General features: G+C 43.9%; 1 protein-coding gene across 1 annotated transcript in view; it reads left to right on the plus strand.

The window, feature by feature from the left end:
- Positions 1-27,874, plus strand: part of IGSF11 (immunoglobulin superfamily member 11) — a 130,484-nt gene that overhangs the window by 944 nt on the left and 101,666 nt on the right. The window lies entirely within an intron of this gene.

The following is a 27,874-nucleotide window of genomic DNA, read 5'->3' on the forward strand; positions in this document are numbered from 1 at the left end:
GAGCAGCTGCCTGCGCCGTGGCTCGTTGACGGAGCGGGAAGTGTGCGGGTTGCTCGTGTAGTAGTTTTTCATGCAGAGGGGTGTGATGGAGTTGTTACATTGCAACCCGGCATGGAGAGGAGCGCGTTTCCTTTCCTCTCCCGGAGTCTGTGTTCCCATGGGCGTTTTCTGTTGAGCCCTTGAACCTGCTTTTGACAAGGACCGTATTTCAGTTCATGTTCACTGGCCTGGCCCCAGCATATCTCCGAGATGGCTTCACGCTCCAGGAGGGAGATCGTGATTTACAACTTCGATTCTCAGCACAAGGCAACTTTCCGCCAGTAGGGCAAAGCTTGTCTGTGAGCGAGACAGAGCTTTCTCAGGGACCGGTCCAAGACTATGGCATGAACTCCCACAGGATCATCCCAAACCTCACTGCCTTCAGCTGCGAGAGCAAAGTGCATTTCTCCAAACTGCCTTCTCTGACGTTCACACACAGCCGCATGTACAGTTAACACACCAGCCTCAACCCATGCCGCTACCAAAACAAAACGCTGCCCTGCATTCATAGTTCTCCTCTCGAGGAGGGCATGAGAGAGTTCAGACTACACACAAGATGTTAGTTACATGCTAGTCAGTTAAATGCACCACTGCAAAGTGCTCAGGTACTAAGGTGATGGGAGCAATAGAAAAGCCTGTCTCGAGTTGAATCTTCAGACTCATCCTTTGATCAGTTAGTTATGCCTGTTACTGAAAAGAGAGCATACTTGAGGGTCTGCATTGTATATGCTATGCTATGATCCTTTTCCTCTCCATAGTTTAGCTATAATTCCTCTAAGATACTGGGTACAATTTTCAAACGTGCTGAAGTGACTTGGATCCCAAAGTCCCATTTTCAAAAGTGATTTAGGAGCCTAAATTAGGTTGTTTTGACAGGTAAAATGTTCAACTTAAAAAAGATAATTTGTTTACAGTATATTTCCTTACCCATTTTACTAACAACACTTTAGATTAAATAAGACAGGAATAGTCAATAGGTGGACTGCGGGACAAATCCAGATGCTTTTTGAATGGACCCTGAAATCTTTTTATTTACTTATTATCATTATTATTGTTGTTTGTATTATTTTCTCTGGGGTCTGGACCTTGACTATATCTTGACTATATCTGTATCACAAAATTTGGATCTTGAAAAAAAAAATTGATTACTCCTGAAATAGGTACTATTGATCATGCTATTGGTCTACTTTTTGCCTTTCTCTTAGCTTGGATAATGATGAAAGTGAAAGCAACTTCACTAATTAGGTTCTCAATGCTGCAGTGTTGGGGCTACAAACAATGCAAGGGTATGTTTGTTTAAACAGACCCTCTCCCCATTAGCTGGGAGGGGGAATAATGAAAACATTTCTATTGATGTGAGATTTTTGTAAAAGCTTATTACAAACTCCAATTTTGGGGACAAATTTGAGTTGTACTTTGCTGTCTCTTTACATAGTAAAGGATCTGGCTAATATTTATTCTGGAGCTTTCATTTTATTGTACAATGTTGATAGATACTACTTGGCACATAACAAATTTCCCTTTAAATAAAATATTTCATTTACAGTACTGTAACTACTGTACACCTTCCTCTTTAATTTTTAAAGATGCATCAGTGATCCCCCATTCTCTCAAGCTGGTGGTTTCTTTTTTTGCCTTCAGAAGATGCTTCGAAGTGGGTGACAGTTGTAAGCAACAGTGGAATAGTAACCTGCATGTTACACAGAAGGCGAAGACACACAATTGTTTTGGTCCTTTATAGAAGAATAATCTGGTGTAGGTGTAAGTGTCAGGCATATAGCATTACTTACGTTGATTTAAAACCCAGTGAGTACCATGGTGGGTTTTTTTTTTTAAATCCAAATAATGTTTGAAGGAGACCTACATGTGGATCTCACTTTGGGGTACAAAGTGTGGTCTTTCTGTCAGATGTGTGTTTGGTTTGATGGGAGGGTGGAGGGAGGAGATTGGACCTCATTCGAGGTGATATTTGGACTGAGGGTGGAACCTCCAGCGGTCTTCTCGCACCCCGTCACTTTTCTCCTATGACAAGGAACAGTCACACCTTTTAGTGAATTGACTGATGAGAACCAGGTGTCACAGCCTCTTTAACTTATGTTTTTTTGTGGCACCGAGGTGATTCTGTCGTCATAGAAGCCACTGTGCTGCTTTGTTTTGGTTTATAATCCACTACTGCATGCTCCTCAGGGCAGGGACAAGGTCTGTATTTTCCCTGTAAAGCATTAAGGGGGATTTATACAAATGTTAACGAACATTCAGCCCCCTTAGAGGAGTATACGGAAAATATAGAGGAAATTCTGTTTAAAGCTGAAACCAAACCTATGCTTGCAAATCAATCGCTATGTTGCCAGTAATAGCTCATTGCAAATTTTCAAATGTGTTAGAAATCACACATTGGGAACAGCTAAATTGAAGTTGTGTTGGTTTTTTTTTTTTTTTTTTTTAAAACTAAATGAGGTTTCGATCATGTGATGTAGTGTTGCAACTGGTGAATGTGTTAACTGCATGTGCAATGGGAACTCTCGAGATTGAAGGACTGACAGCACTGCATAGATTCTGCCAGAGTCCCAGCAACTTTCCACACCTTTAAGTCTTGATCTGTAGCACCGTTTGCTTTTTTATTACAGTCGTGGACTCTTTTTTATGCAGCTCTGGTAGTGCACTTCAGCCCTGCCATGAAGCACCTTCTTCTATTGAAGGCCTTCTCCCTCTTCTTCCCAGCTCTGCTATAGATCCTGGTTCCCGGCCACAGGGCTGTACCCCTTGCTCTTCCATCTTTATGTATCATCTGAACAGTTTGTGTCAAGGTGTGTGGCTTCTTGATTATGTAGATAAATTATTTCACTTGTGACCTGACCTGTTCTCTAGAGGTAAACACAAATGCATTAACCCACTCTTGGTCTTCTCCATTAGGGTTCCTCCCCTTTTTTGGGCATAATTAATTTTTCATCTCTTTTCCCTCACTATTCTTCAAACAGTTTTCCTTTGTGGGATGCCTGTCATTGTGGGATCTCAAAGCACCTCAAGACCAGCTATATTTAGTTTTTCTGTAACAGTTGGAATATTCCAGTGTTGCATAAAGAACTTTAGAAACTTGCAGATTATTTCTCCCCTCCCTCCTGAGAGGTGAGTAAGTATCCCTATGCCAATATTACAGATGGCAATATTGAGACACAAAAGGGTTTGATGTCTTACTCAAGGTCAGTGGCAGTGCCATGAGAAGAGGCCAATGTTCCTGGCTCTTTGGTCCACGTTCTAACCATGAGAGAACGTTAAATGCATGTGGCAGGATGAGCAAATTCCTAATGGTACTCTTAACTACTAAATTGCGGTGACTGATCTATATTTAGCAGGATGCAACTATCATTGTGCTTTTTTAAAATCAAGTGCTTTTAACACAATGTATTTCAAGGAGAAATGCACACACTAAGAATCTAACCTTTGTAGTTTTCTTCTTGTTGAGCAATGATTCTACTTTCCTTTTATGACAGTCCAGAGTGAAATGTAGCTTCTCGGTGGTCAACAGACAGAGGTGTAATGAAGAAAATTCCCTTGTTGTTAACACTGACTAGGATTTACATGGCAAATTATAAATATTATCCAATGAGTGCTCCCAACACTTTTGTTTGGTAAGGGAGGGCACGGTCATTATACCCATTTTACAAATGGGGAAACTGAGGCACAGAGGAGGGACGTGACTTGCTCAGTATCACATAGTGCATCCTCCCAGCTCTGCTTCTTAGAACTCAGGAGTACCTGGTTCTCAGCCAAGTGTTAATAAAATAATAATATATAATAATAATACCTATCTCTTCATCAGTGGATCTCAAAGCACTTTACAAAGGGGGGCGGGAGCCAGTAGTATTATCCTTATTTTACAGATAGGGAAACTGAGACAGAGAGAGGCAAAGTGATTGTCTGAGATCACCCAGCAGGACAGTGGCAGAACTGGGCGTAGGCCCAAGGTCTCCTGAGTATCAGTCCAGTGCTGTATCCACTGGGCAACACTGCCTTCAGACCACTTCTCTCTTGTCTAAGTTTCATGCTCCTGAAGACCATGGTTAAAAATGTATCATTATTAGTTATGTCCAGTAGAATGATTTCTCTACATAACTGATTTATCTGCTTGGTTTTGGTGGTCACTGTTATGTCTATTCTGGCTCCAGTGTTTACTTAGCTATTTCTGTTGATTTTTTTTTTTTGAAGGGGGTTGAAGTTTAAAAATACACCAAGAAACCTGCCCTCCCCTCATGACTGGTGGTATTTGGAAGCAGTAATCTTGCCTTTTTAATATCGAATGGCCCATCGTTCCTCATCCTTCTTTCCTGCCTCTATACAGAGTCTTGCATGCAAATACTTCATACACACATGCCATGTTGTGTGTGTCCTTCATTATTCATATCTACATAGAGTCCAGCCCTCCTTCCCCAAAATGAGTGGATGGTGTAGTCTGAAGTCTATTAATTTTGAATTAAACCTCCCCCTGTTTTTCACCTTCTGGAGCAGTTGGAAGAGAATCAAAACAGAACTAGTAGATTTGACACAGCCATTTATTACTCATGTACATTCAGAGTCACACCTCTCCCCTCTGCACACGTATACTCATTTGCATGCAGATAAATCAAAGTGCGCTTCTGCTCTGAAAAATGACTATGTAAAAATGTCCCCTTCTGTCTCAATATATCTGAACCGTGTGTGTATTAGAGGAATCAGATCACTCACTTAAGAATAAAAAGCAGCTTCATGGTGTCTTGTCTCATTAGTCTTCCTGAGACAACAGAGTGACAAGAGTGTGAGTTAGGTTCTACATCTTCCAGTTGATGTCTACGTTCTGGTCAGTTACATCCATGCACAGGTTTTCTTCAAAACAGGAGGGCTAGAAGTGTAACTTTAAAGAGCTGAAAGTTTTACATTTGGAGGCACGATTCTGCAGCCGTGAGCATAAGAATTGCTGTACAGGATCAGAGCCGTGATCACAGAGGGCAGTTTCCTGTCTCTGACAGTGGCCAATACCAGATGCTTCAAAGAAAGGTGCAAGAAACTCCACGGTGGGCGGTTAGTTAATAATGTGCATTTAGTGAAGAAGTTCCCTGGTGCTGTCTCATTACTGAGGGCAGCCCAGTAGCTGGGCCTTGAAGGTAAACAACATTCCAGGTGTAGCTCCTAAAATCTTCTGCCTTGTCAAGGCCACATTCCCTTCAACCCTCTGTTACTTAAAGAAGCTCTCCCGAGTCATACAGGCAAGCTGCATTTTGAGGTTTTCATGTCTCAAAATAAAGTAAGTTATATGTTCCTTTTAACAGAAGAAAGAGACGAAGGAGTCCAAAACCCATTCTTCCCTCAGGGAAGCTCTTTCTATCCAGAAGACAAGAAGCACAAGTCTCTCTTGTTCAAAAGCAAGATTCAGTTACAGCAACTGAAAACAAACTTGCAGACTCTTCAATTATCTCGACCGTTGGCATGAAATACCTTCCCCTCATTCAGGCACCCAGTCTTTCCCCTAGCCCCCACATCAGGGGGCTGGTGTGCCATATCAAAATGACACGTGGGCAGGGCCCCCACATGGAGGTGGAAGGGTACACTTAACCAGGCCCTGGGGGGAAAGGGGGCTGGCCCAGGCTGCAACCCCCATTGTGTGTGTGGGAGGGGGGCTCGTGTTACAAGTTTTTACTGGGCCTGAAAAAATTATGCTTCGGGCCTGCACGTGGGAGATTTCTTCCTGACCCCCATGAGTGAGTTAGAGATTGACTTATTCTGCTTTCAAGCATGGAGATTTATAGCATATATAGAATGTTTATATTCTACCGCACATAACTGGTGGTGTTCTCATTATCCTTATAAAAGTTTAATCCATTGTGAATCCCGCTACGCTCTTGGCCTTAGTGATAACTTGTGCTAATAAGTTCCACAGGTTAATTATGTGCTGTGCAAAAAAACCCCCCAAAAAACGAATAATGAAGTGTTTCATTACACATTCCCTTGTCCTTCTGTTCTGAGGGTACATAGAAGCACTCGGTTTATGTTCTCCATACCATTCAGTATCTTATCTGTCTCTAGCCTATCCTTTTCTTGTGTATCTCCTCTCTAAATTGAACAGTGCCAATTTTAACTTCATAAGGAAGTTCCTCCAATAACCATTTTTGTCACCCATTTTTGAAACTCTTCAGTTTCTGCTATATTTTTTAGCTAAAGCGCATCCAGAAATAAACACCGTGTTCTAGCTGAGGGTGAACTATGCATTTTCATACTGGCATTTTAATATTTTCAGTATATTCTATCTCATTCTTTAGACCGTCTAACATTTTGTTTGACTGCTGCTGTGCGTTGAACAGATGTTTTCACTGAGCTGTCCACAGTGACACCAAGGTAATTTCCCCAAGGGATTCCAGTTAAATTAGAACCTACTAATATGTATGAGTAGTTCAAATGATTCCTTTAAGTTTGTATTACCTTCCATTTGCTAACACTGAATTTCATCCTACGTCATCACGCTATCCATTCACCTAGCTTTGTCACATCCTTCTGAAGTTCCTCACAGCCTTCTTTTGTCTCAATTAACCTAAACCATTTTATCATGTGCCAATTTTGCCCCTCCCCCACTATTTTTTGTTTAGGGTTGTATGTACCCTTGTGTGATTCTGTTCTGGTTGCTTACATAGCCTCCATGCTAACTCTAAGGGTTTTAATTTCTCTGCTTTGAAGTCTGGTTCTTTTGAACCAGCTTCCTCATTACTTTTAAAATCTCCCATTTTAAAGTTTCGTGTCACGTAGCTGCTACCTTTTGGTATGATCCCTTTCACAAGGATGTAAAGCTTAATTGTATTATGGTTACTATAATTTCAAATGTGGTTACCTCTTGAATGAATTCCTGTGCTACTTAGTAAGAAGTCAAGAGTCGCCTCTGTTCTTGTCTGCCTTAGAACTAGCTGTTCCGAGAAGCGCTGTTTAAGATGTTGAGAAATTGTTTCTTTCACCTTTGTCCTGTGGTGGTATTGAACCAGTTTTCCATGCAGGTAGCTGAAGTCACCTACTATTACTGTTTTTTGTTAGGCTTTGTTGCTTCTTTGATCTCCCTCAACACTGTACGCTCCATATCCTGTTCCTGTTCAGGAGGTCAGTAATAGGAACTTTAGTAGTATACTTCTGGGTTTCGTGGCTTGGGCTTTGTAGCCATAAAGATTCTACCCTGTTCCTCTCTTCTCAGGAATTTCAGCTCATTAGATTCTATAGAATCTCTCAGGTGTAATGCTACTATATCATCCTCTACATCTCGGTGAGTCCATCCTATAGCACTGTTCCACTGATTTATTGTTTGTTTGTTTTTATTATTATTTTGTCAGCCAACCACCTCTCAGTAATATCTATCGAGTCAAGGTCCTCTTCAGCTAGTAGGCATTCTAGTTCACCCAGTGTTGGCTTTGAGTTTCTTGCATTGGTATGTTGGATTAGTACTGCTATTATTTTAATCAGCCCTGGGCCTATTTTGCTTTAACGTATCTTATTACTTCTTACAGAATTTAACTGTGAGCGGTCGAGCTGTTCATCAGTTAATCCTACAAGGGATGCAGAGTTAGTTCTGTATCACTGGCATCCCTAGCCGATGTCTTTGTTGGACTTGAGTGCCCCTCTGCACCTGTTGGCTTTTCAGACATGGCTGCGTTCTGTGGCGAATTCTGCAGCCACAGGACCCTGAACTACATGGAGCCCTGGTCATATGCACCCTCATGCTCTGCGACTAACTTATGCATTCAGCTGTACAATACTCTGCCCTGTGGAAGTCAGAAATTATATCATGCCAGAGGGGATGGTTTGGAGTAGATCCTAAGCATCAAATGTTAAATACTCAGACTTCCCAGAAACATGGGTTCTGGCTCCAGGGCAGTCTATACAGATCTTCAGCCTCATGAAGTAGATAGACTGAGTTTCATGCAGCATACCGTCTGTTGGTCCTTGGGCTGATGTTGTAAAAACCAAGGTCCCGACTGCTCTGCTTGGATTCAAAAGATTCCATGGATTTACCTTGGTGTTCTTGGCCAAAATGTCCCCTCCTACTGATGTGCAGCATGCTCTCTGCTTGGCTGCTGTTCTCGACTCAGAAGTGATGCATCTCAGTGCTGCTATGTGTATGTGGTGTCTGATGCTACTCTGGGATCTTTTGGGAAGAGAGGAAGATTCTTTACCCTGGTAAAGACTGCGATATGTTGTTTTAATGAAGCCACTTGTGAGAGGCTGTGCCAAGGGCATCGGGAATGGGCTGCCGGGCATGTGCAACTCGGATTGCCTGAATAATCTAAGTATCCTTTGTCTCACTAGCTGCATTAGCCTCTCTGTTAGTTCTGGAGCAATGAGAAGGTCTTTCAGAGGGGCTGCAGTTGACCTTCTGGCTAGTTGTCCGGAGCTAGTAGCCAGGACAGACCAAAGAGAGCTTGGCTAGTTGGCAAAGGGACAGAATAGCCTCAGTCCCTGTGCAAATCATCCTGTCTTTGGTTTGTCAAGGGCAACTGCTCCCTTTGCCCCTGAAACAGCTGGTCTGCCTGGGGCCCCATCCACAATCCGGGCCTTCCATTCCCATGCTGCTAACGTCCATGGCACAAACCATAAGTGTGTCTTTTTCAGTTGGGTGGTGGTGTGGTAATGCTGTATTTACAGGGCTTTTGCTGGGACTCTTGGGACACACTTCGTCTCTGTCTTTTGTGCATCCCCTCCCTAGTCTCTGCTTTTTTCTTCTGTCCTGGCTTCTCTTGTCCCTATTTCCAGTTACAATTTAAATCACATTTTAAGCCTCTGTCATGACAGATTGATAGCAATTCTCCGTTTATCCACAGAACAGGTGCAACGGGGGCAGCAGCCACACAGACTCCTCATCCCCCAGTACTGTCTTGCCAATGGGCTGTAGCCCAGCTCTGAAGGGGCAGGAGGGGAGTTCAGTCTCCACATACTCTTGCTGCATCCTAGTTGAAATAGCCCTTCCAGAATCAGCAGTTTCTTCAAGTAATTGACAAGAGACACTGGATTCTTGCTGAATCAGTGAGGTGTGTGCTTGCCAAGTGACTGCAGCAGAAGGAGGCTGTTGCGAGCCTCAGATAGAGGGAAGCCAGGGCAGTGTGGGTTCCTTAGCTGCTTTTGGGCTCTTTTACTCTAATTTTGCAGAAAACGAGCTGTCGCAGCAGTTATGCTGTGCATTAGGGGACAAGGAGTGTGCTGGCTAAAGCACAGGACCGGGACTCAGGGGGTCTGAGCTGTCTTCCCAGCTGCCACTGCTCACTCATTGTGCTACCCCATCTACACGCCGAGCCCAATTTCACAAGGGCAGAAAGCCTGGTGTAAACTACCTGTTGGGTGTAACTGGCAAATGAGCGTGTCAGGCAACCATATGGCATGCAGTGGGTGTGAAAAATGCAGGTGTCACCCTAAGGTGGGGAGGCAGTGAGGAAAGCAACAGGCAGATGCTTTTTCTAACCCTTCCTGAGATTCAAAATGTACTGTGGGTGCTTTTCACAGACAGAAAGACAGATCTTTCTCCCATCTTCTGACCAGTTTATGGCTAGCACCTGAACTCTCATTGAAGATTATGGGAATTTCGCCATTTACTTCAATGGGTGCAGGATTGGCTTGCTGGTGTGTGACTAATAATAGGGTTTATATCACTGCTGAATTTGGCCCAGGGACTTCCATGGAAGATACTTACACAAACCTTGGTTCAGATTAAATTTGGTCCTCTGTGTCTGTCTCCCTATCTGTACCCTGCGGCAATATCTTCCTGCTTTACACAGAGATACAGAAGTGTTTGTTTGTCAAGTATTATCCTCAGTCAGTAAGGTCTGGGTCCTGCTCCCCAAAACATTTTCACAAATGTCAATCAAATATTCCTTTCAACACCCTGGTGAGGTCAGCAATTATTGTCATCCCTGTTCTGTATATGGGAAACTGAGGCAAGGAAGGAGAGGAACTGACTTACCCAAGGACACACAGGATGTGTGTGGCAGAGCCAAAAATAGATTTTGCATCTCTCGACTCCTAGCTCTATGCTTTAATCCCAACTTCCCATTGATTTGCTTAATCAGCGAACATCTAATTCTTTCCCTCTTGAGTTTTAGTGGCAAAATCTAGTGGATAGTTATTGATTTTTTGGGGGGGTATTTATACAATAGCTGCAATTACTAAATCAAATCTTGATATTTTCTTTATATCAGTCATACCTTTGTCACCTCCAGGCTGGATTACTGCAGTGACCCTTATTCAAGGTATTCCGTGAGGCTGCCTTCTGAGTGGGGAGCTGTGAGTGTGTGACAGCCATGCTTCTTGCCCTCTGCTGACTACCTGTTTGCCTTCTGGGAGCAAATCATAGAATCATAGAAGATTAGGGTTGGAAGGGACCTCAGGAGGTCATGTAGTCCGACCCCCTGCTCAAAGCAAGGTGCTAAAGCAATCTGGAAAGCCCTACTTTGCTTGAGACACATATTGTAGAGAGAGCTGTTTTTCCTATGTTCTGCTGAGATGTTTGTGATCTGCTGGGGTATCTGGGCTGTCAGAACCTGATGCTCAGCATCTGTGGGTCACAATGCTGTCTAGAGAGAGGCCCTCCTGGCTTTGGAGCTCTCTCCCCAATGCTGTTCATAAGTGTGCTTTAGAGCACACCAGAAGGATCCTGCTCCCTGTGGTTGATGATCTCATTTTGTTTTTTTCTGTTTGAATGCTGTGCTGGTTAGTTGGATGTCTTAGGCCAGCACATTGATATGGAGGATGGGGGCTCTTGTATGGCCAATGGTTATTGTACCGGAGGGTCTCCTCCCTAGCCCTGTTTTTCATCTAACCTTCCGCTCTTCATCCAAATCCCCTTTTTAAGGCTCTTTCAGTGAGCTGGTCCCCATGCCCTGATCCAGGCCTTTCTGTGCTATCCACTCCCCATCCCTGCCTTCAAAAACTGTCTGTCAAGCCTAGTAAATCTGGGTTTTCCAAGGTACCTAAAGGACATGATTTCCTAGCTCTGTTAATCTTCTTTGAAAAATTTAGTTGAAATTAATGTAAAAATAAATGAACAGCAGAGGCACCAAGTGTCAATACCACGAAGCCCATCTCATAATTTTTCACGCTAGTGCTATTATAACTCTCCTCTCCTTCATCCCTCCCTGCCTGTATTGTAATTTTTTGCTGGGATAAATCTGATTTAGATGCTAAGCTCTTTGCGCCAGGGGCTGGGAATGGAATTTTCAAAAGAACGTATGGGTAACATTTTCAAAATCACGTAAATGGCTTTGACTCCTAAAGTCCCATTTTCAAAAGCAACTCGGGTCCGTAGAGGCCTTAATTCTCATTGAAAGTCAATGGGATGTAGGCTCCTAAACCACTTAGGCTGTTTAGAGACTTTGACCTGCATCTTTTGTCTGTTAAGAACCCAGCAAACCTGAAGTACTCTAGAAATATCACAGGATCATAATACTAATAGTAGTAATAATGCTACTAATACCACCAGTTATTCTTGGTATGGGACTTGCCCAAGGACTATGTCTACTAGCCAGGGTGCATAAGAGCTCTGTGTAGCTTAAAGCTGGTCTTTCACCAACAGAAGTTGGTCCAATAAAAGCCATTACCTCCCCTACTGTGTCTCTCTACTAGCTAGAGCGACAGACGTGTGACACCACGCCTACTGTCATTTCTGAAGAAGTCAAACAGCTGTGTGTTTGTTGTGTATGGTGTTTAATTGTAGGGTTGTCACGTCAGTGGGTATTCATTCAAGTCACATTTGGGAAGTTATTTTTCACAACTATGGGGGCCAGAATCTTTTTCTTTTTAGGGAAGCTTAGGATGTGCAGATGTTGAACACACTTGCCAGCGAAAGGTTCCTACATGCCCTCTCTGAGTGGCCAGGTGGATCTCTTAAGCCCTGATAGGTGCAATGGCAGACAAAGTGGTATATTAAAATGCTTTCAGTGTTAGCCTGACTTCGCTGTCATTGAAGTCAATGAGGGAAAACTGAAACACCCATTCGCTTCAATGGGGGCAGAATCAGACCAGTGCTGAGAGCTGGTAAAACTTCTTCTCTTCCACCCTCCCCATCATAAACAAATAGTGTATGCGTTGTTTTACTGAAAATCTAGAATTTTTGCATCTCTCAGTAATTACTGTAATTTTTCATTAAAAGTGAACAAAAATACTTTAAAAAACCCCAAAACTGCTGAGAGGCCAGACAAGTAACATTGTGTTTATCATTTAGAAATACATTTTAAAACAAAAGAGTTGAAAAACGTTTCCATCTTTTGTTATATATGAATATCCCGGCTCAAGGTTGTGTTTCCTTACAGAGATGGGGTGGGTGGGTGGGAGGGAGTTAGTGTTTTACATTTTACTTTTATAATGCCTTTCCTTTGGCTGTCTATATAGATTACAAATATTCATGGTTTTAAGCTTTGCTTCTCTCCATGGGAAGTAAGTCAATTTTCTTAATTTAGTGTTCTAATAGGCAAAATGTAAATGTATCTATCTGGGAACAAAGAATGTAGCCATACATACAGGATGAGGGACTTTATGCTGGAAAGCTGTGACTCTGAAAAAGATAGGGGGTAATAGTGAATAATCAGCTGAACATGAGCTCCCAGTGTGATGCTGTGGCCGAAAGAGCTAATGTGATCCTGGGATGCATAAAGAGGAGAATCATGAGTAGGAGTAGAGAGGTTATTTTATTGCTATTTTTGGCACTAGAGTGACCGCTGCTGGAATATTGTGTCCATTTCTGGTGCCAACAATTTTAGAAGGATGTTGATAAATTGGAGAGGGTTCAGAGAAGAGCCACATGAATGATTAAAGGATTAGAAAACCTGCCTTCTAGTGATAGACTGAAGGAGCTCAATCTATTTACCTTAGCAAAGAGAAGTTTAAGGGATTACTTTACAGTCTATAAGTATCTACATGGGGAACAAATATTTAATGATGGGCTCTTTAGTCTAGCAGAGAAAGGTATAGCACAATCCAATGGCTGGAAGTAGAAGCTAGATACATTCAGACTGGAAATAAGGTGTACATTTTTAACAGTGAGAGTAATCAACCATTGGAACAATTTACCAAGGGTTGTGGTGGATTCTCCATCACTGACCATTTTTAAATCAAGATTGGATGTTTTTCCAAAAGATCTGCTGTGAGAATTATTTTTTGGGGGGGAAGTTCTATGGTCTGTGCTATACAGGAGGTCAGACTGGATGATCACAATGGTCCCTTTTTGCTTTGGCATCTATGAATCTGTGAACTTCCTTTCAGAAATAAGAAAACTGAGGCAAACAGAAGTGACTTGTTCAGGGTGAGTCAGGGCCAGGCTAGGAACAGAATCCAGAACTCCTGTCTTTCCGGCCTGCTATTATCCACTATGCAGTGTTCCCTTTCTTGAGGGCACAACTAACATCTGCTGCTGGTCCACGCATTTCAAAATGGGTAACAATTCTGATTTTCACTAGTTTGGCTCATGCCCTGCATGCCCAACTAGTTAGACAATTAAAGAGTTCTTTGAATTCTCTCTTGGTCTGCGGTATTACTGTCACCATGTGGAGATCAGGGCATGATGACACCCTGTTGCTGTAGGGTTGAGATGTGACTTTTGTCCTGAAGGACAGTTGCAAGTAGGTGATACCTAATGACATTCCAAGCAGTGAGAGGGCAGCAGTTCTCCGGCTCTGCGTAGAGGTTGATGGCATTCTCAACTATTGCAAATTAAACATATAACCATGAACTTGGATCTTGAGACTCTGCACATCGAATACCTAGCATTCAGACCCCTTAAAGTTTTATGGAGGATGGACTTGAATGATGGAAACATTTAGGGGTGATGTTATAAGAATACAAACCCCAGAAAGGTACAAATGTTTGTGTGTATCTGTTGGAGGCTGTACATGGTATAAATATATATCTTGACTTGTATATAGTATATCAGTTTAATAAACCCAGCATCATTCTGGTGTATGCGTTGCAAAGTAGGTCTAGCTCAAAGGTACCTTTTAAAAACAGTGCATGGACTGGATGGAGATGGGTATGATGGGGGGGAGGGAGTGATTGGCAGGGAACCCCATTAGGTGCAGATCAGTATGGTCCGGAAGGATCAGGAGAGGGAAAGCCACATGTGGGTCAAGCGGAAAGGAAAGGAAGAAGCAAGTCACATGTGCAGGAAGGCGACTTTTGGGGAAGGAACGGGGTCTGTACCTGCTTGGCTAGCCAGGTTCAAAACAAGTCCCTTTGCAGCTGGAAAGGTCTGCGGGGTGTCCCGTCACTGAGCCGTTTTTCAACATTCTTTGACATTGACTTCCAGGGGCTTTGGGTAAGGCTCATAGTTCATAAATGACAAGCTGATTTTGTGCAACTGTGGTTACTAGGAGTACTGCCATTGACTTCAGTGTGTGTAGGATTGGGATCTGAGGGGCCATTTAAGTAGGCACTAAGTGTATTCTGAAGTCAGATAAATTCCTACTGAGAGACTCCTATTCCAGTGCATGCCATGTGTGCCCCAGAGTCAGTGCAGGATAGACTTTAAGGCCAGAAGGGACCATAATGACCATCTAGTCTGACCTCCTGCACATTGCAGGCCACAGAACCTCACCCGCCCAATCCGGTAATAGACCTCTAACCTCTGGCTCAGTGATTTAAAGATTTTAAGTTACAGAGACTCCACCATTTACTCTAGTTTAAACCTGCAAGTGACTCGTGCGCCATGCTGCAGAGGAAGGCAAAAAAACCCAGGGTCTATGACAATCTGACCCGGGGGAAAAATACCTTCCTGACCCCAAATATGGTGATCAGTTAAACTCTGGGCATGTGGGCAAGACCCACCAGCCAGACACCTGGCAAAGAATTCTCTGTAGTAACTCAGAGCACTCCCCAGCTAGTGTCCCATCACTGGCTATTGGGAATATTTACTACTGGCAGTTGCAGATCCTGGCTACATGCCATTGCAGGCAGTCCCATCATACCGTCCCCTCCATAAACTTATCAAGCTCTGTCTTGGAGCCACTTAGGTGTTTTGTCCTCTCTGCTCCCCTTGAAAGGCTGTTCCAGAACTTCACTCCCTCTGATGGTTAGAAACCTTTTGTCTAATTTTAAGCCTGAACTTGTTGATGGCCAGTTTATATCCATTTGTTCTTGTGTCCACATTGGTGCTAAACTTAAATAATTCCTCTTTCTCACTTATATTTATCCCCCTGATATATTTATAGAGAGCAATTATATCTCTCCTCAGCCTTCTTTTAGTTAGGCTAAATAAGTCAAGCTCTTTGAGTCTCCTCTCATAAAGATAGTTTTTCCATTTCTCTGATCATCCTCATAGCCCTTCTCTTTGCCTGTTCCAGTTTGAATTCATCTTTCTTAAACGTGGGAGACCAGAATTGCTCACACTATTCCAGATGAGTTCCCACCAGTGCCTTGTATAATGGTACTAACACTTCCTTGTCTCTACTGGAAATACCTCACCTGATGCATCCTAGAATTGCATTTGTCTTCTTTACAGCCGCATCATATTGGTGGCTCATAGTCATCTTGTGATCAACAAATACACCCAGGGCTTTCTCCTCCTCTGTCGCTTCCAGCTGATAAGTCCCCAGCTTATAGCAAAAATTCATGTTAGTGTTGTTACGTTTCTTCTAAAACCTTGCATACAACTGAGGTAAAACTAACAGGCCTGTAGTTTCTCAGATCACTTTTTCCCCCCCTTTCATAAAAATAGGAACCATTTTACCAATTCTCCAATCATGGTGTATGGCCCCCGAGTATACAGATTCATGAAAAATCCTTGCTATTTGGCTTGCTATTTCATGTGCCAGTTCCTTTAATATTCTTGGATGGAGATTATCTGAGCCCCCTAATTTAGTCCCATTAAGATGCTTGAGTTTGACTTCCACCTTGGACGTGGTAATTTCTACTTCAATATCCTCATTTCCATTAGCCATCCTGACACTGCCTCTAATATCTTCATTAGCCTTATTAAAAACTGAGGCAAAATATTTGTTTAGGTGTTGGACCATGCCAAGATTATCTTGAATCTCCACCTTCAGTGCTTAGCTGTTCCACTTGTTCTTTCCTTGTTTTCTTTTAATTTCTATGGCTATCAAACCATTTGCTATTGGTTTTAATTCCCTTTGCAAGGTCCAACTCTGCTTGGCTTTTGGCAGTTCTCACTTTTGCCCTACACTTTCTGACCTCCAAGAGGTAGCTTTCCTTGCTGATCCCTCCTATCTTCCATTCCTTGTAGGCTTTCTGCTTTTTCTTAATCACCTGTTTGAGATGCTTGCTCATCCAGCTTGATCTACAACTCTTCCCTATGAATTTTACCCCTTGATTGAGATGCAGTTTCAGATAGTTTCTGTAACTTTGACTTAAAGTAATTCCAAGCCTCCTCCACATTCAGATCCTTGAACTCTTCAATACAGTCCACTTCCCTGACTAATTCCCTTCATTTTAAAGTTTGCCCTTTTGAAATCAAAGACCCTAGTTCCAAATCTATTTTTGTTTATCCTTCCAGTTAGTTTAAACTGAATTAGCTCATGAACACTTGAACCAAGGTTGTCCCCTACACCCAGCTCTATGAGGTCCTCACTACTCATCAATACCAAATCTAAAATGGCATCATCGCTTGTTGGTTCAGTGACTATTTGGTGAGAAGTCTGTCAGTTATCACATCCAGGGCAATCTAGACCCTACTATTATTAGTAGCACTTGTCCTCCAATCTGTATCTGGGAAGTTAAAGTCTCCCATAATCACAGAATTCCCAGTAATATTTATTTCATTAAAAACATTAAAGAGGTCTCTGTCCATATCCAGATCAGATCCTGGAGGTCTGTGTCATACCCCAAGTACTGTCCCAGGTGAGCTTCTAGTAGCTTTCTTCCCCAAAGTGTTTTTGACCCAAACAGATTCTGTTTTATCCATTCCATCGCTTCTAATGTCTTTACAGTCTACCTCATCATTACTATACAATGCTACTCCACCACTTTTGCCTTTATATCTGTCTTTCCTCAACAGCACATATCCTTCAATACCTGTATTCCAGTCATGACTACTATTCCACCATTTTTCTATTATCCCTATAATATCTGGTTTCGCTTCCTGCACCAGTAGCTCTAGTAACTCCATTTTGTTACCCAGGCTCCTTGCATTGGTGTAAAAACATCTTAGTTGTTCCTGCTTGGCTTTGTCCACATTCCTCATCTGACTGGGTACAGTTATTCTACTGCAGTATTGCCTACCTGACTGTTAACTTCATTGGTATCATCACTCTCTTTCCTCTTAATGGCCATTCTCCTTCCCACTGCTGTTCCTTTCTCCACTGCTCTATCCTTTCTTACTTGTTTTTTAATTCCCCGTCATGGAGATTACATCAGCGTCTCCCAACCGTGTCCCCCAGGTTCCTAGTTTAAAGCTTTTAATCAGTTGTGCCAGCCTCCATCCCAGAAGTCTATTTCCCTCCATACTCAGGTGGAGTCCATCCCGAAAGAACAGTCCTCTGTCCATGAGAGCCTCCCAACGGTCAAACATCCCAAAGCTCTCCTTATAGCATCACTGCCTGAGCCATCTGTTGATCATCATTATCTTGTCTCACCTTCCTTCTCCTTCCCTAGGGACAGGTAGATAGATGGCTTCCTGTTGCAGACTTGTTCTTGTAATAAATTTAACTTTTTTTTCTATTCTGCTTTTTGGTGCAGAATGTGGCTGGTGTGTATTTCTCATTTGACCCATCAGGTCACTAAAAATAACATTTCCCTTCTCTAGAGCCTTTAATTCAAGGGCTTCGGAGGTGTCATTGACCCTATTTTACAAATGAGGAAACTGAGGCACAGAGCAGCAAAGTGACTTTCAGTGAATTGGTGGCAGAAGTGGGAACAGAAACGAGGGGGAATAGAATCCTACTCTCCTGCTCTCATCACTAGATCTGCCCATTACCCTGGGTGATGTTCACGGTATGCAGTATGCTGGGTGAGCTTCACAGTGTGGATCCAAGCAGCAGTAAACAGACTTGTTTTTCCCCCTTGTAATAGTTTCTGGAATCAGGCTCAACAGAGGTGTTCTGCTTGTGTGAAATCTCTGCTTGCATGGTGTGCTTTTTATTAGGAGGGCTTCACTGCACATTTTCTTCTGTTTTTTGGGTTTTTTTTCAACATCACCCATCAAACTGGGGACATCCTAGTGCCCCGGAAGGTGACCCTTCACAGCTCTGTTAAATCACTTTAATCTGACCTCCAACACACCCTGCTGTTCCGGGCCGGAAACCCACCCCCTTCTCCCAAGGGCTGCTGCTGCATGACAACGCTGCCCTGTGGCGTTCCCTGCTGTTCCCCTTCTAGACTGACTCTGAAGAACATGCTTGGAGTGGCATGATCATTTTGTGCTGTCCTAGCTCTCTTGGGACGAGGTGGACAAACAACAAACTCATTTCACTTGGGTCTGCTTCAAATAAGTGGCTGGTGTGCCCTGAGCAGATCGGATTGCTGCTCTTCTGCGTCTGATTTATATTTTTGCATCAAGGTGAGATGGGCTCACAGATGTTCTGTTGTCCTCTCTCCTGCTCGCTATACAGCTTCAGCTTCTACTCCACCCCGCCTGAGCCCTGCATTAGGTCTATACAACAAGGAAGAGGGCACTTCTCCGGAAGAGCTAGGAGCACAAGCCGCAGAGGTTCCCCCTAGTCCTTTTACCACACGCACAGAGCAACCATACGCTTTCATACCGAACGATTCTGTGTTCCAATTACAAGAAAGAAAGAACAAAAGTCAAGTCTGTGTGAGAGAGTGCATGGCAGAAGTAATGCTGTGTCTTGAATGGTCTCCCCACCCTTCCAACAGCCAGGCAGGAAAACGCCTCCTTATTTTAAAGGTGCCCTATACCGTCATAATATTTCCTTCTTTCCAATAGATGGAAGATCGTACCAGTCTGATCACATTGTGCTTCACTGATTACACTCTAGTAAGATACAGCTCTCAAACCATCCTGAATATTTCTCCTTGCAGCTCCAAACTCCCAGTCTCCTCCAGAGTCTGCTTCATTTCATCCTGTTGGGAGGCATGGACTACACAAAGCAACAGAAATTACCTGACATTTCATCACAAAAGACAGGACTAGAATAGCGGGAGAAGGGGAGGACAAGGAGGGGGAGACTGCGGGGCAGGAGTGAGGGACATTGACAGAGCTGTGTGGGAAGCCTAGGACTGGAAGAGCAGGGGGCTGCAGGTCAGGAGCCCTGGCCAGACCCATTGCCGTTAATATGTATGTATAACCCATCTGACCTTCCCAAGGGGTTCTCCAAGTATCGTCATTCTAGGCTATGAAAAGGTTTAAAAGGGGACCCGTAAAAGGGTTTTGCAATTACTCTCACTTCCTTGACATTTTGTATCAATCGTCTCCCTTCCCCTGTCCATCTGGAGCATTTGGCACGTTAATAATTTAAATTTGCCCAGGCTCACCACTGATAACTGGCTCCTTTTTTAACCCCAGTATTGCACACTGTGAAATGTATATAGGAAATTACTCATATGCAAGAAGAATAAACAGAAAATGGTCGTGTGCCCTTCACTTTACACAACCCCGTCTACAGGGGCGTAGGAAGCGCTGCATTGAGTGCCCCATAGTTCCTGACTTCCCCCAAAATGCACAGCTTTGGAGACAGCAGGATCAAGAGGAAATGGCATCCTCATGTCTTTGGCAATTGAGCCTCTCTAACTTGGGGAAGCCAGGCTTTGGCCCCGTGTCTGTGTTCTGGGCAGCCAGAGCCAGGTTCTGAATGTGACTCCGCTTTGTTTTCCTATTGCCCGTAGACCCGCACAGGGTGAAATGGTTTGTTTTTTAAAAGAAATGTGGTGATGTCTCCATCCAGCAGCAGGAGCTGCTGCTAAGTTTGTGAGTCCTGCAGAAATGCTAGTCACCTCCGAGAGGGTTCTGACAAGAGGAGTAGCATCCTTTAAACTGGGGAGAGGAGGATTTCTAAAAACGGGATGGGGAGAGTTCTCGTTCCCTGAACGTAAAGCCTGGAAGAGGAGGTACGTGGTACAGGTTAACGTTTTGACTACCCTCCCCTATTCCCCTCACTGGGCCAGTGTTGGAAACACAAATTGTTTTAATCTCTGGATAAATCCTGGTTGTGATATGGGCTAACGTATTTGGTCATGAGTCCTGTGGGATTATGGACCTTTTCAGACCTGAATTGCTGGTACTGTACAACAAGCTCACGGTGCCTCTGTCATAGTCAAACAGGACAAGAGGAAACAGGCAAGGGGAAGAAAAAACACACAAATTTCTGCATCCACAGCAGCTGGAGAGAACATCAAACAGATGGGCTCTTCCACCTCGATTATTCTAACCTCCTAAATATAGAAATACTGGCTTTTTTTTTTTTTTTTTTTTTAATATAAATTTAAATTACCCGAGGGGGTGGTGTTAGCACACGCTAGGGCAGTGCTAACGAGTGCAAATAGAAGTCATCTGCTGACAGTCGGAGCCCGGCTCTGCTGATGACTCTAGCTCTCTCTCTGCTCTGCACGCTCCTCCGCTAGAGAATGTATATACCAAGCATCAGCTGAAGCCTTCTTCCCTCCAGACAGGTAAAATATGTAAGAACAGGCTTTCATATTGCATCATGTCTATGGCTGCACACACACAGTAAAACATAAGTAAGAAAATTGGTGGAAGGTTTTTATGTTCTTGCCTCTCCCAGCAGGAGGTGCTGAAGGGAACGGGGCAGGAGTGCTGGCTGAGGGCAGTTCACAGTAACTCCAGGCATGGCCTCTCCCAGCAGCAGACACTGTGAAGAATAGCACAGGAGCACTGGTTGTGAGGAAGCACGCAGCTACTCCATTACCAGCGTCTCCCAGCAGGAGGCACTGCAGAGAACAGTGTAGGGATTGTTTTACTGTCTCTTAAATCCCAGATGGTATTATAATACAACTGCATAGTGATCAAGAGAGAGACAGTGCCAGTGGCTGGGTGACTGCTGCAGCTCTGCCTGAGCCCCCATGTCCTCTTTGTCCTGGAGTGTGTGACACCAGTAAAGAGACTGGGGTGTGTGCGTTGTTTTTGGAATTTTCTCCTTTTTCTGCCATGGCTGAGAGCTTAGTTAGGGAAACACTGACTGGAAAGTGGAATCTTCCCGGCTGGCATGCAACACTTTGGGTTTAGCTTCGTATGTTTTTCATCAATGTATTGCATTAGGACCGATCTTAATAAATGTTTCCAGCTTTGTGGTTACCCTGGTCTAGGACCAAGAGGGGAGGAAGGGGAAGAGCAAGGTGCCAGATGCAGAGATTTGTGGACTGAGAACAGGACTGAGGTTCTAATTCCCACTCTGTTCAGTCTTTCTGCGGCATGCCACTCAGCCCCTAAGGGTATGTCTACACTGCAGTGTAAGCCCAGGGTTAGCGGGACTCAAGTCAATTGACCTGTGTTAGAGAACCCTGGGCTTGGGCATCTATGATGATTCTTAACACTACGTGAAGACTTCCCAACCTGCGGCACTGGCGTTCACGCCGCGGACCCAGGTCAAACTGATAGTATCCCAGAATCCCTAGCACCCTCCCAAAACGTAGTTGCTCTAGCACTAGTGTGCTGAGGGAAAGCTTTCCTGCCCACCCTGCACGTTACAGGAAGTGTGAACAACCCTCCAGCACTGCCTGCCAGACAGTCATTTTGGTCTGGGTGCTCCCAGCTCCTGAAGCCAGCAATGTGGAGAGGGAGCCTTTTGTAGAACTTCCCTTGCTGGAAATTTCACTCCTGTGTCGGGAAATGGGCAGAGCTTCCGTGAAGCACTGGTGGACACCTTAGCAGCGTTTTCTGACCCACCAAAGGCACCTGACGGAGCTTCAGCTGGAAGAGGTGGCAGTGGCAGTGGTGGAGGAGTACCCAGGCATGGCAGATTCACACTGGCTGATGCTCCTCAGTACACTTGGTACAGTCACTGAAGCCCCCTACATAGACCGGTGCTTCTGGCGCAGGTCCACAAGCACAGACTGGTGGGACCACGTCATCCTGCAGAGCTGGGATGACCAGCAGTGGGTCCAGAACTTTTCCATGCAGAAAGCCAGATTTCTGGAGTTTTGTGAGCAGTTTGCCCCAACCCTTCAGCGTAAAGACACACGCATGAGGTCACCCCTGCTGGTCCAGAAGCAGGTTGCTATACCTGTCTGGAAGCTGGCTACCCCAGGCTGCTACAGGTCCGTTGCCGACCAGATTGGTGTTGGCAAGTTGACTGTGGGTAAAGTGGTGGTGGAGGTTTTGGAGGCAATCCAGCTTATGGTTTACCCCAAGGTGGCGGGCATAAAAGATATTCCTGAGGTAATTGCTGGCTTTGGGGGAAAGGGGTTTCCAACCTGCTCCAGGGCCATTGATGGGACTTATGTGCCTACAGTTTGCCCTCCTCAAGGAGTACACAAACTGCAAAGGGTTTTTTCCATTGTTATGCAGGCCCTCATGGACCACAGAGCTAAGCTCACGATGCCAGGCTTTGTTGCCAATAGGGAGTCTCCATTCACGAACAGGCTGGGACACTATTCCCACCGCATGACTACCTATCTGGAGTGCCTATTTCAGGAAAAATGTGCAGCTATAAACACCGGGGATTGGGTCAGAATTCACGAGGGACTCAACGGGGTGCTGCATTAGCTTCCAGACAGCTCACCCTGTTGTGACTTCATGCAAACATGCAGAACTCCACAGCCTTCCTCTTCCCCGCTCCGGGCACGTTTCTGAACGAAAATTCAAACCCCAGTCACACTTGAGACACACGATTTTGTCACCTGTGGACTGCATAGACTAGCTGTCACTGAAATGGACTCGATTTGTAAACAGAACACATTTCCCTCCACACGCACAATACACTGTGTCCAGGTGGTTCGACAGATCATTTTGTAATTACAGGGTGGCAAACTTAAATGCGCGGCAATGTAATGTTATTACTTTTAAGGACCAGGAATGGCCCTAGCAAAAATCTGCACCTTTCCATTAAAAATACTCTGTAAAAGTTGTTCTTTACTGTTTGCATTTCCTAGTCACCGTTTTGAGCACCACGTGGTTAGGGGACGGGGGGCTGCCAAGGTGCTGGGGTACAATCTGCTAGCCTGGGCTTCTCAGAACTTTTGGTTTCGTTCTTAGAGTGGAAATCCCTCCTGTTACTGTGGCAATAAACACTAAATAGGAGCCAAAAAATGACTGGGTCCAGGGGCGGCTTCTGTGTTTGCCACAGGCTTGGCAGTCAGCTGTTCCTCCTGGGGAGAAGAAAGGAGGGGGCTTCAAACAGCTCTTTTGAGTATGGACTCAGAATTTGCTGCTGATCCTGTCCAAGGGACTGATTTCAGCAACAGGGGCTTCATGGTCCTCACTTGGTGCCTGCTGCTGGCTTCCATTGGCTTCCAAAAACACAGCAAGAAGGAATTGATTATCTCTGTGCTGCTTGGACTTGGGGTAGGGAGCGTTTCTAGGCATAAGCGAGAGATCCCCAGCTGCTTAGCCTGGGTTAGCACTGAAGGCAGTGCTTAATTTGTGCTGGGGCTTAGCCCTGGCACCTCTAGGCTTGCCACGTCAGTTATGAAAGTAAAAGAATTGCTTGAGCCCCGGCACTTCATTGTTTGAGCCCCAGAACCCCTTTCATTACAAATTAAGCAGTGGCCTAAAGGACATCTAGAGCTTGTTGATTATAGAAGCTTCTATCACCTTTTGAAATTGAAGATTGTAACTCATTCACGTGTCTGCTTGCTTTAATCTTATAAATAATTCTCTGGTTTCCTTTTCCTATTTAATCCATTTTTTATCTACAGTTCCCTAAGGTGGAATTGACCTGGGGTAAGTGACTGGTCCTTTTGGACAGGCAGTAACCTGAATATTGCTATGATTCTTGGTGTAAAGGAACATCTGCCAGAAAGGTACACTCACATGGCTGGCAAGATGGGTTGGAGTACCCAAGGGCTTCATCTGTGACTCCATGTTAAGGCTGTTATAGTGCCTGAGGAATTTCCACTTGATAACTGATTTGTGAAATCTAAGTGTAGAACTCACAGCCAATTTGGGGTTGGTGCCCTGGTTCCTAACAGTCTACCCTGAGGTTGGTATTCACGCATGCTCTTGAGTCCCTGCAAGTTGCGTTACAGAAATGCTAAATTTGGGGGGTATAGAAACAGCCAACATTAAAATTGGAGAAGTTTCTTGAATTTTTCTCAGCCCTGGTAGGGAAATTTAAGGTCTTGTTCACAATGGGGATTTCAATGCTTGGTGGCCAGCCTCCAGTGTGTCTGTACCAGCACAAAACTATAGAGTAGACTGGGAAACCAGTCTATAATCTATAAACTGCAATTTGCACTGGGGGAGGTTAAACCTCCTTGAAACAGAGAGAAACTGCAGCAGTGCAAATCGCAGGTTTGCCCGCCCATCCTGGCATTTGCACCAGTAAAACTACACTTATGGCGGGCAAACAATGGGTGAAATTGGGCAAATGCTTGTTGCAGAAAAGAAATGTCAACGTTGAGTGCATCAACTGCACAGCACTACATGGAGGACCGAGTGTGTTGCAAGAGAGACTTCATCTTCCCCCTAAAGCATCAAGTAGTAATCCTCTGTGGGATGCAATATACAGAACCCGATGGACCAATATCTGACCCATGACGGCAGGTCCTATGTTCACTGGGGAATATTTTTTTTTTTAATTAGTGAATAAAAGAATCAGTTACAGTTTAACAGTAGGTTAGGAAGAATTCAATTTTTTAAAAATAATTTCAATGGATAATATCAATGTTTATTTTAAGCATTTTTATTTTTATTGATTTAAATTTTCGCAGTTGTGGGAAATTATGGGAGGGTGGGTCGGACAGTAAGAGGGCTCAGACAGTAATTATTTAATGACAGTAATGCTGAAATTCAAAAAGTTAAATCTTTATAACCATTGAAACACAAATAGTCAAACACCACATGTCAAAATATATAAAGTAAATACCCTTAAATCAAGTTCTCAAGCAGCATTTTTCTTTCTTTGTAAATTTTGATTATCAGTGGAAGTATTTTTATTGGGTTGTGATTATGATGAAATTGATGTTTTTTGAGACAGATAAAAATCTAATCCTTCCAAGCGTATTTAACAGTGACAGTGGAATCCTGTATGGCAGAGACATCTTTACTCAATGACTGACAGTTGTCAATACTTGCATGCTTTGCTTACAAACCACCCCTGCCACAGGATGCTGCACAATCAGTACAGTTTAAAAAGGAACCAAATTAAAAATGACTAAATAATTAAAAATCTAATAGGTTTAAATCTCAGCATGGTAGAGTCAATCCTTCATCCTTCCAATGCAAATAAATCGAGTTCCAGAATGTCACCTATTCTCACTCTTGTCCCCACCACTTTTATGCCCAAGGCAGAATGCCTGATTGCTACGGTGTCACTTGGAAGTGGCTACATATCACAGGTACAGAATGAATATTCTTGGTGTCGCACTTAAGATGGATGGGGACAGGGACTGTCTTTTTTTTTTTTTTATTGTATGTTTGTACAAAGGCTAGCAAAATGGGGTCCAGGTCTGTGACTGGGTGCTACCCTAGTGCAAGTTAGTAAGTAATTATTGTTAGCCAATCCAGGCTAGCATGCATTTTATATAAAAACAAACAAAAAAAAAAAGTGGTGGGGAGGGAAGAAGGAAGGGAAAGGGGAGATAAAGAATCAGGTGTGGGAAAGAATCTCCTCTTAAATAGGCAGGGATTCAGAACTGGATTTGAAAGGGGAGTGGAGAGCAAGCTCCAAAACAAACGCCATGTACTGAGCAGCATATGTACATTGCACTGTGCAAGGAGATCTCTCTCTCTCAGGGATTTAGGCAGTGCTAGCTGCCAAAACCACTTGGCGTGGTTACACACTTCTGTTACCTGCATTGTTAATCTGCTCTCATTACACGTCAGTACTTGAGGATTGAGTGTAATAGGGATATGGCTTTTGCTGGCCGTGGCTGAAATATGCTGCTTGGGTTCCTTGTTCCTCTCACTTTTGTTTTTATTCGGGATAGTAAAAGCGAAGGACAAAATCCAGCTTTGAGATGATCTATATTATGGCTGATGCCATCCCGACCAGGGACCTCACAAAGCCATTCAGTGGCAATCCTCCCCGTGCAGTTGGGTCAGATATTTTACATTTAAGTGCCTATAGCTGGACGCTTAAATCCATATTTAGGCATCTTAAATAAAAAAGCCACCTGATTTGAATGCAGCTGAGCATTGAATTCAGTGGGAGTTGTAGGTGCTGAGCCCTGCTGAAAACCAGACAGCTTTTACTTAGGTGCCTAAACATGGATTTAGGTGCCTAACTTTATGCACCCGAAGTTACAAGAAAAAATGCCTCCCTGCTAGAAGTCTGGCTCCCCGACATCTGCCAGTTTAGCAGGTTTTCCTCACATAAATACTTTCCCACATCCATGAATCTCCAAACTGGATGTATTATTTTCCAGTGGCTGGGAGTAAAGCAGTTAGTATTGGCCGAATGAGCGTGTGGGAGGGAGAACAGAGTTCCCAGAGTGTATTCCCCTATTAATCACTTGCCGTCTTTAGTATTTTGCGACTCTGCAGCAGGTTGATTTTGAAATGCATTGGAAGCTGTTTCCACACAGCGCTGATAAAGGTCTGCCGCAGTGGCTGGCCTGGTGTTCTGCTCCATCCCTCTCTCTGCTTCCGTTCTGCGGACAAATTCCGTCTTGGGAGGAAGAAACAAATATGTGACGTGTGGTGCTTTATCGGGTCATCCCCCCTACTCAAGCTGGTCCAGTACTGCCGAAGACTATTTGCAGATACTTGTTGGAATTCTGAAAGACTGTTCTGTTTTACACTCCTTCTGCCCTTGTTGTTTGCAAACGTTTGTGCAAATGGGTTTTGCTCACTGTAATAGCAGTCACATGTACACGAAGGTATCTGTGTGCAAATGGGAGAATTTCCCGTTTGACTTTTGTGGTTCCTTAGTCTCTGGATGGAGCAGAAACAATACCACGTTACCTATAGTACCAGCTGCATACAGCAAATAGTTGAAACAGTTTGTGAATTTCACATGGATTGAAATGTTTTTGCATAAACTGTTGGTCAGATAGTTGTGACTAGTGAGTTGATTAATAAAAATCAAACTCTGAATGCATCACAAGCAGGGAAAAGGGCTGAAATCAACATCACACATTCACAGTGACTGATTCAACCAGTGCCTTCTACCAACTCCAGAGCCGTGGTCCTGAGAAAGAGAGCCCCCTAAGCCCCTCTCGCTGTGTTGGAATTATTGTGGAAAGTATTAATGGCAGTGTTGTGAGAAATGTATGAACAGTGTCAGGAACACCCAGTGAGTGGCCTCAGTGCTCCTACACAACACATTCATCTCTTGAAATGTGGAAGTTAAGCTTTACAATCAAAGCATCCCTTTCCCACCAGCCTAAGCCTTGAAGAGACACAAGAAGGCTGTCTGCCTGTCTCTCTTTGTGTGCTTTAACCTCGTGGTCTAGAGTGAGACTTTCTCAGTTACAAATGGGTGACGGCCAAGTCTCTGGCCAAGTAAAGGACTTTATAGTGGCTGTCTGTCTGCACCCCTAGAGTTTCTCTCCAGATATCTTTGCCCTTGTCTCTTGTGCAGCTGTGAAAGTGAGCCAATCAGAAATGTCAGGAAAAGCTGCTTTCAAGAGTGAGGGGTGGAGCTGCGTAGCTGACCTCATTTTTCTCTTGCTCTTCCTTCTCACCACCCTTTGCATGCAGAACCATGTGGGTTCACAGCACACTCAAGCAAAGGGCAGAGTTCACTGTCATTTTTTTTTCTCTCATGGCCTGTGCTCATTTCTTATGGTGACTGAGCTTTTGAAATATGTCCCAGAAGATTAC

Source organism: Emydura macquarii, unplaced genomic scaffold (genome assembly GCF_026122565.2).
Source record: "Emydura macquarii macquarii isolate MOO-44397 ecotype Brisbane River unplaced genomic scaffold, CSIRO-AGI_Emac_v2 contig_1119, whole genome shotgun sequence".
Classification (NCBI taxonomy): Eukaryota; Metazoa; Chordata; order Testudines; family Chelidae; genus Emydura; species Emydura macquarii.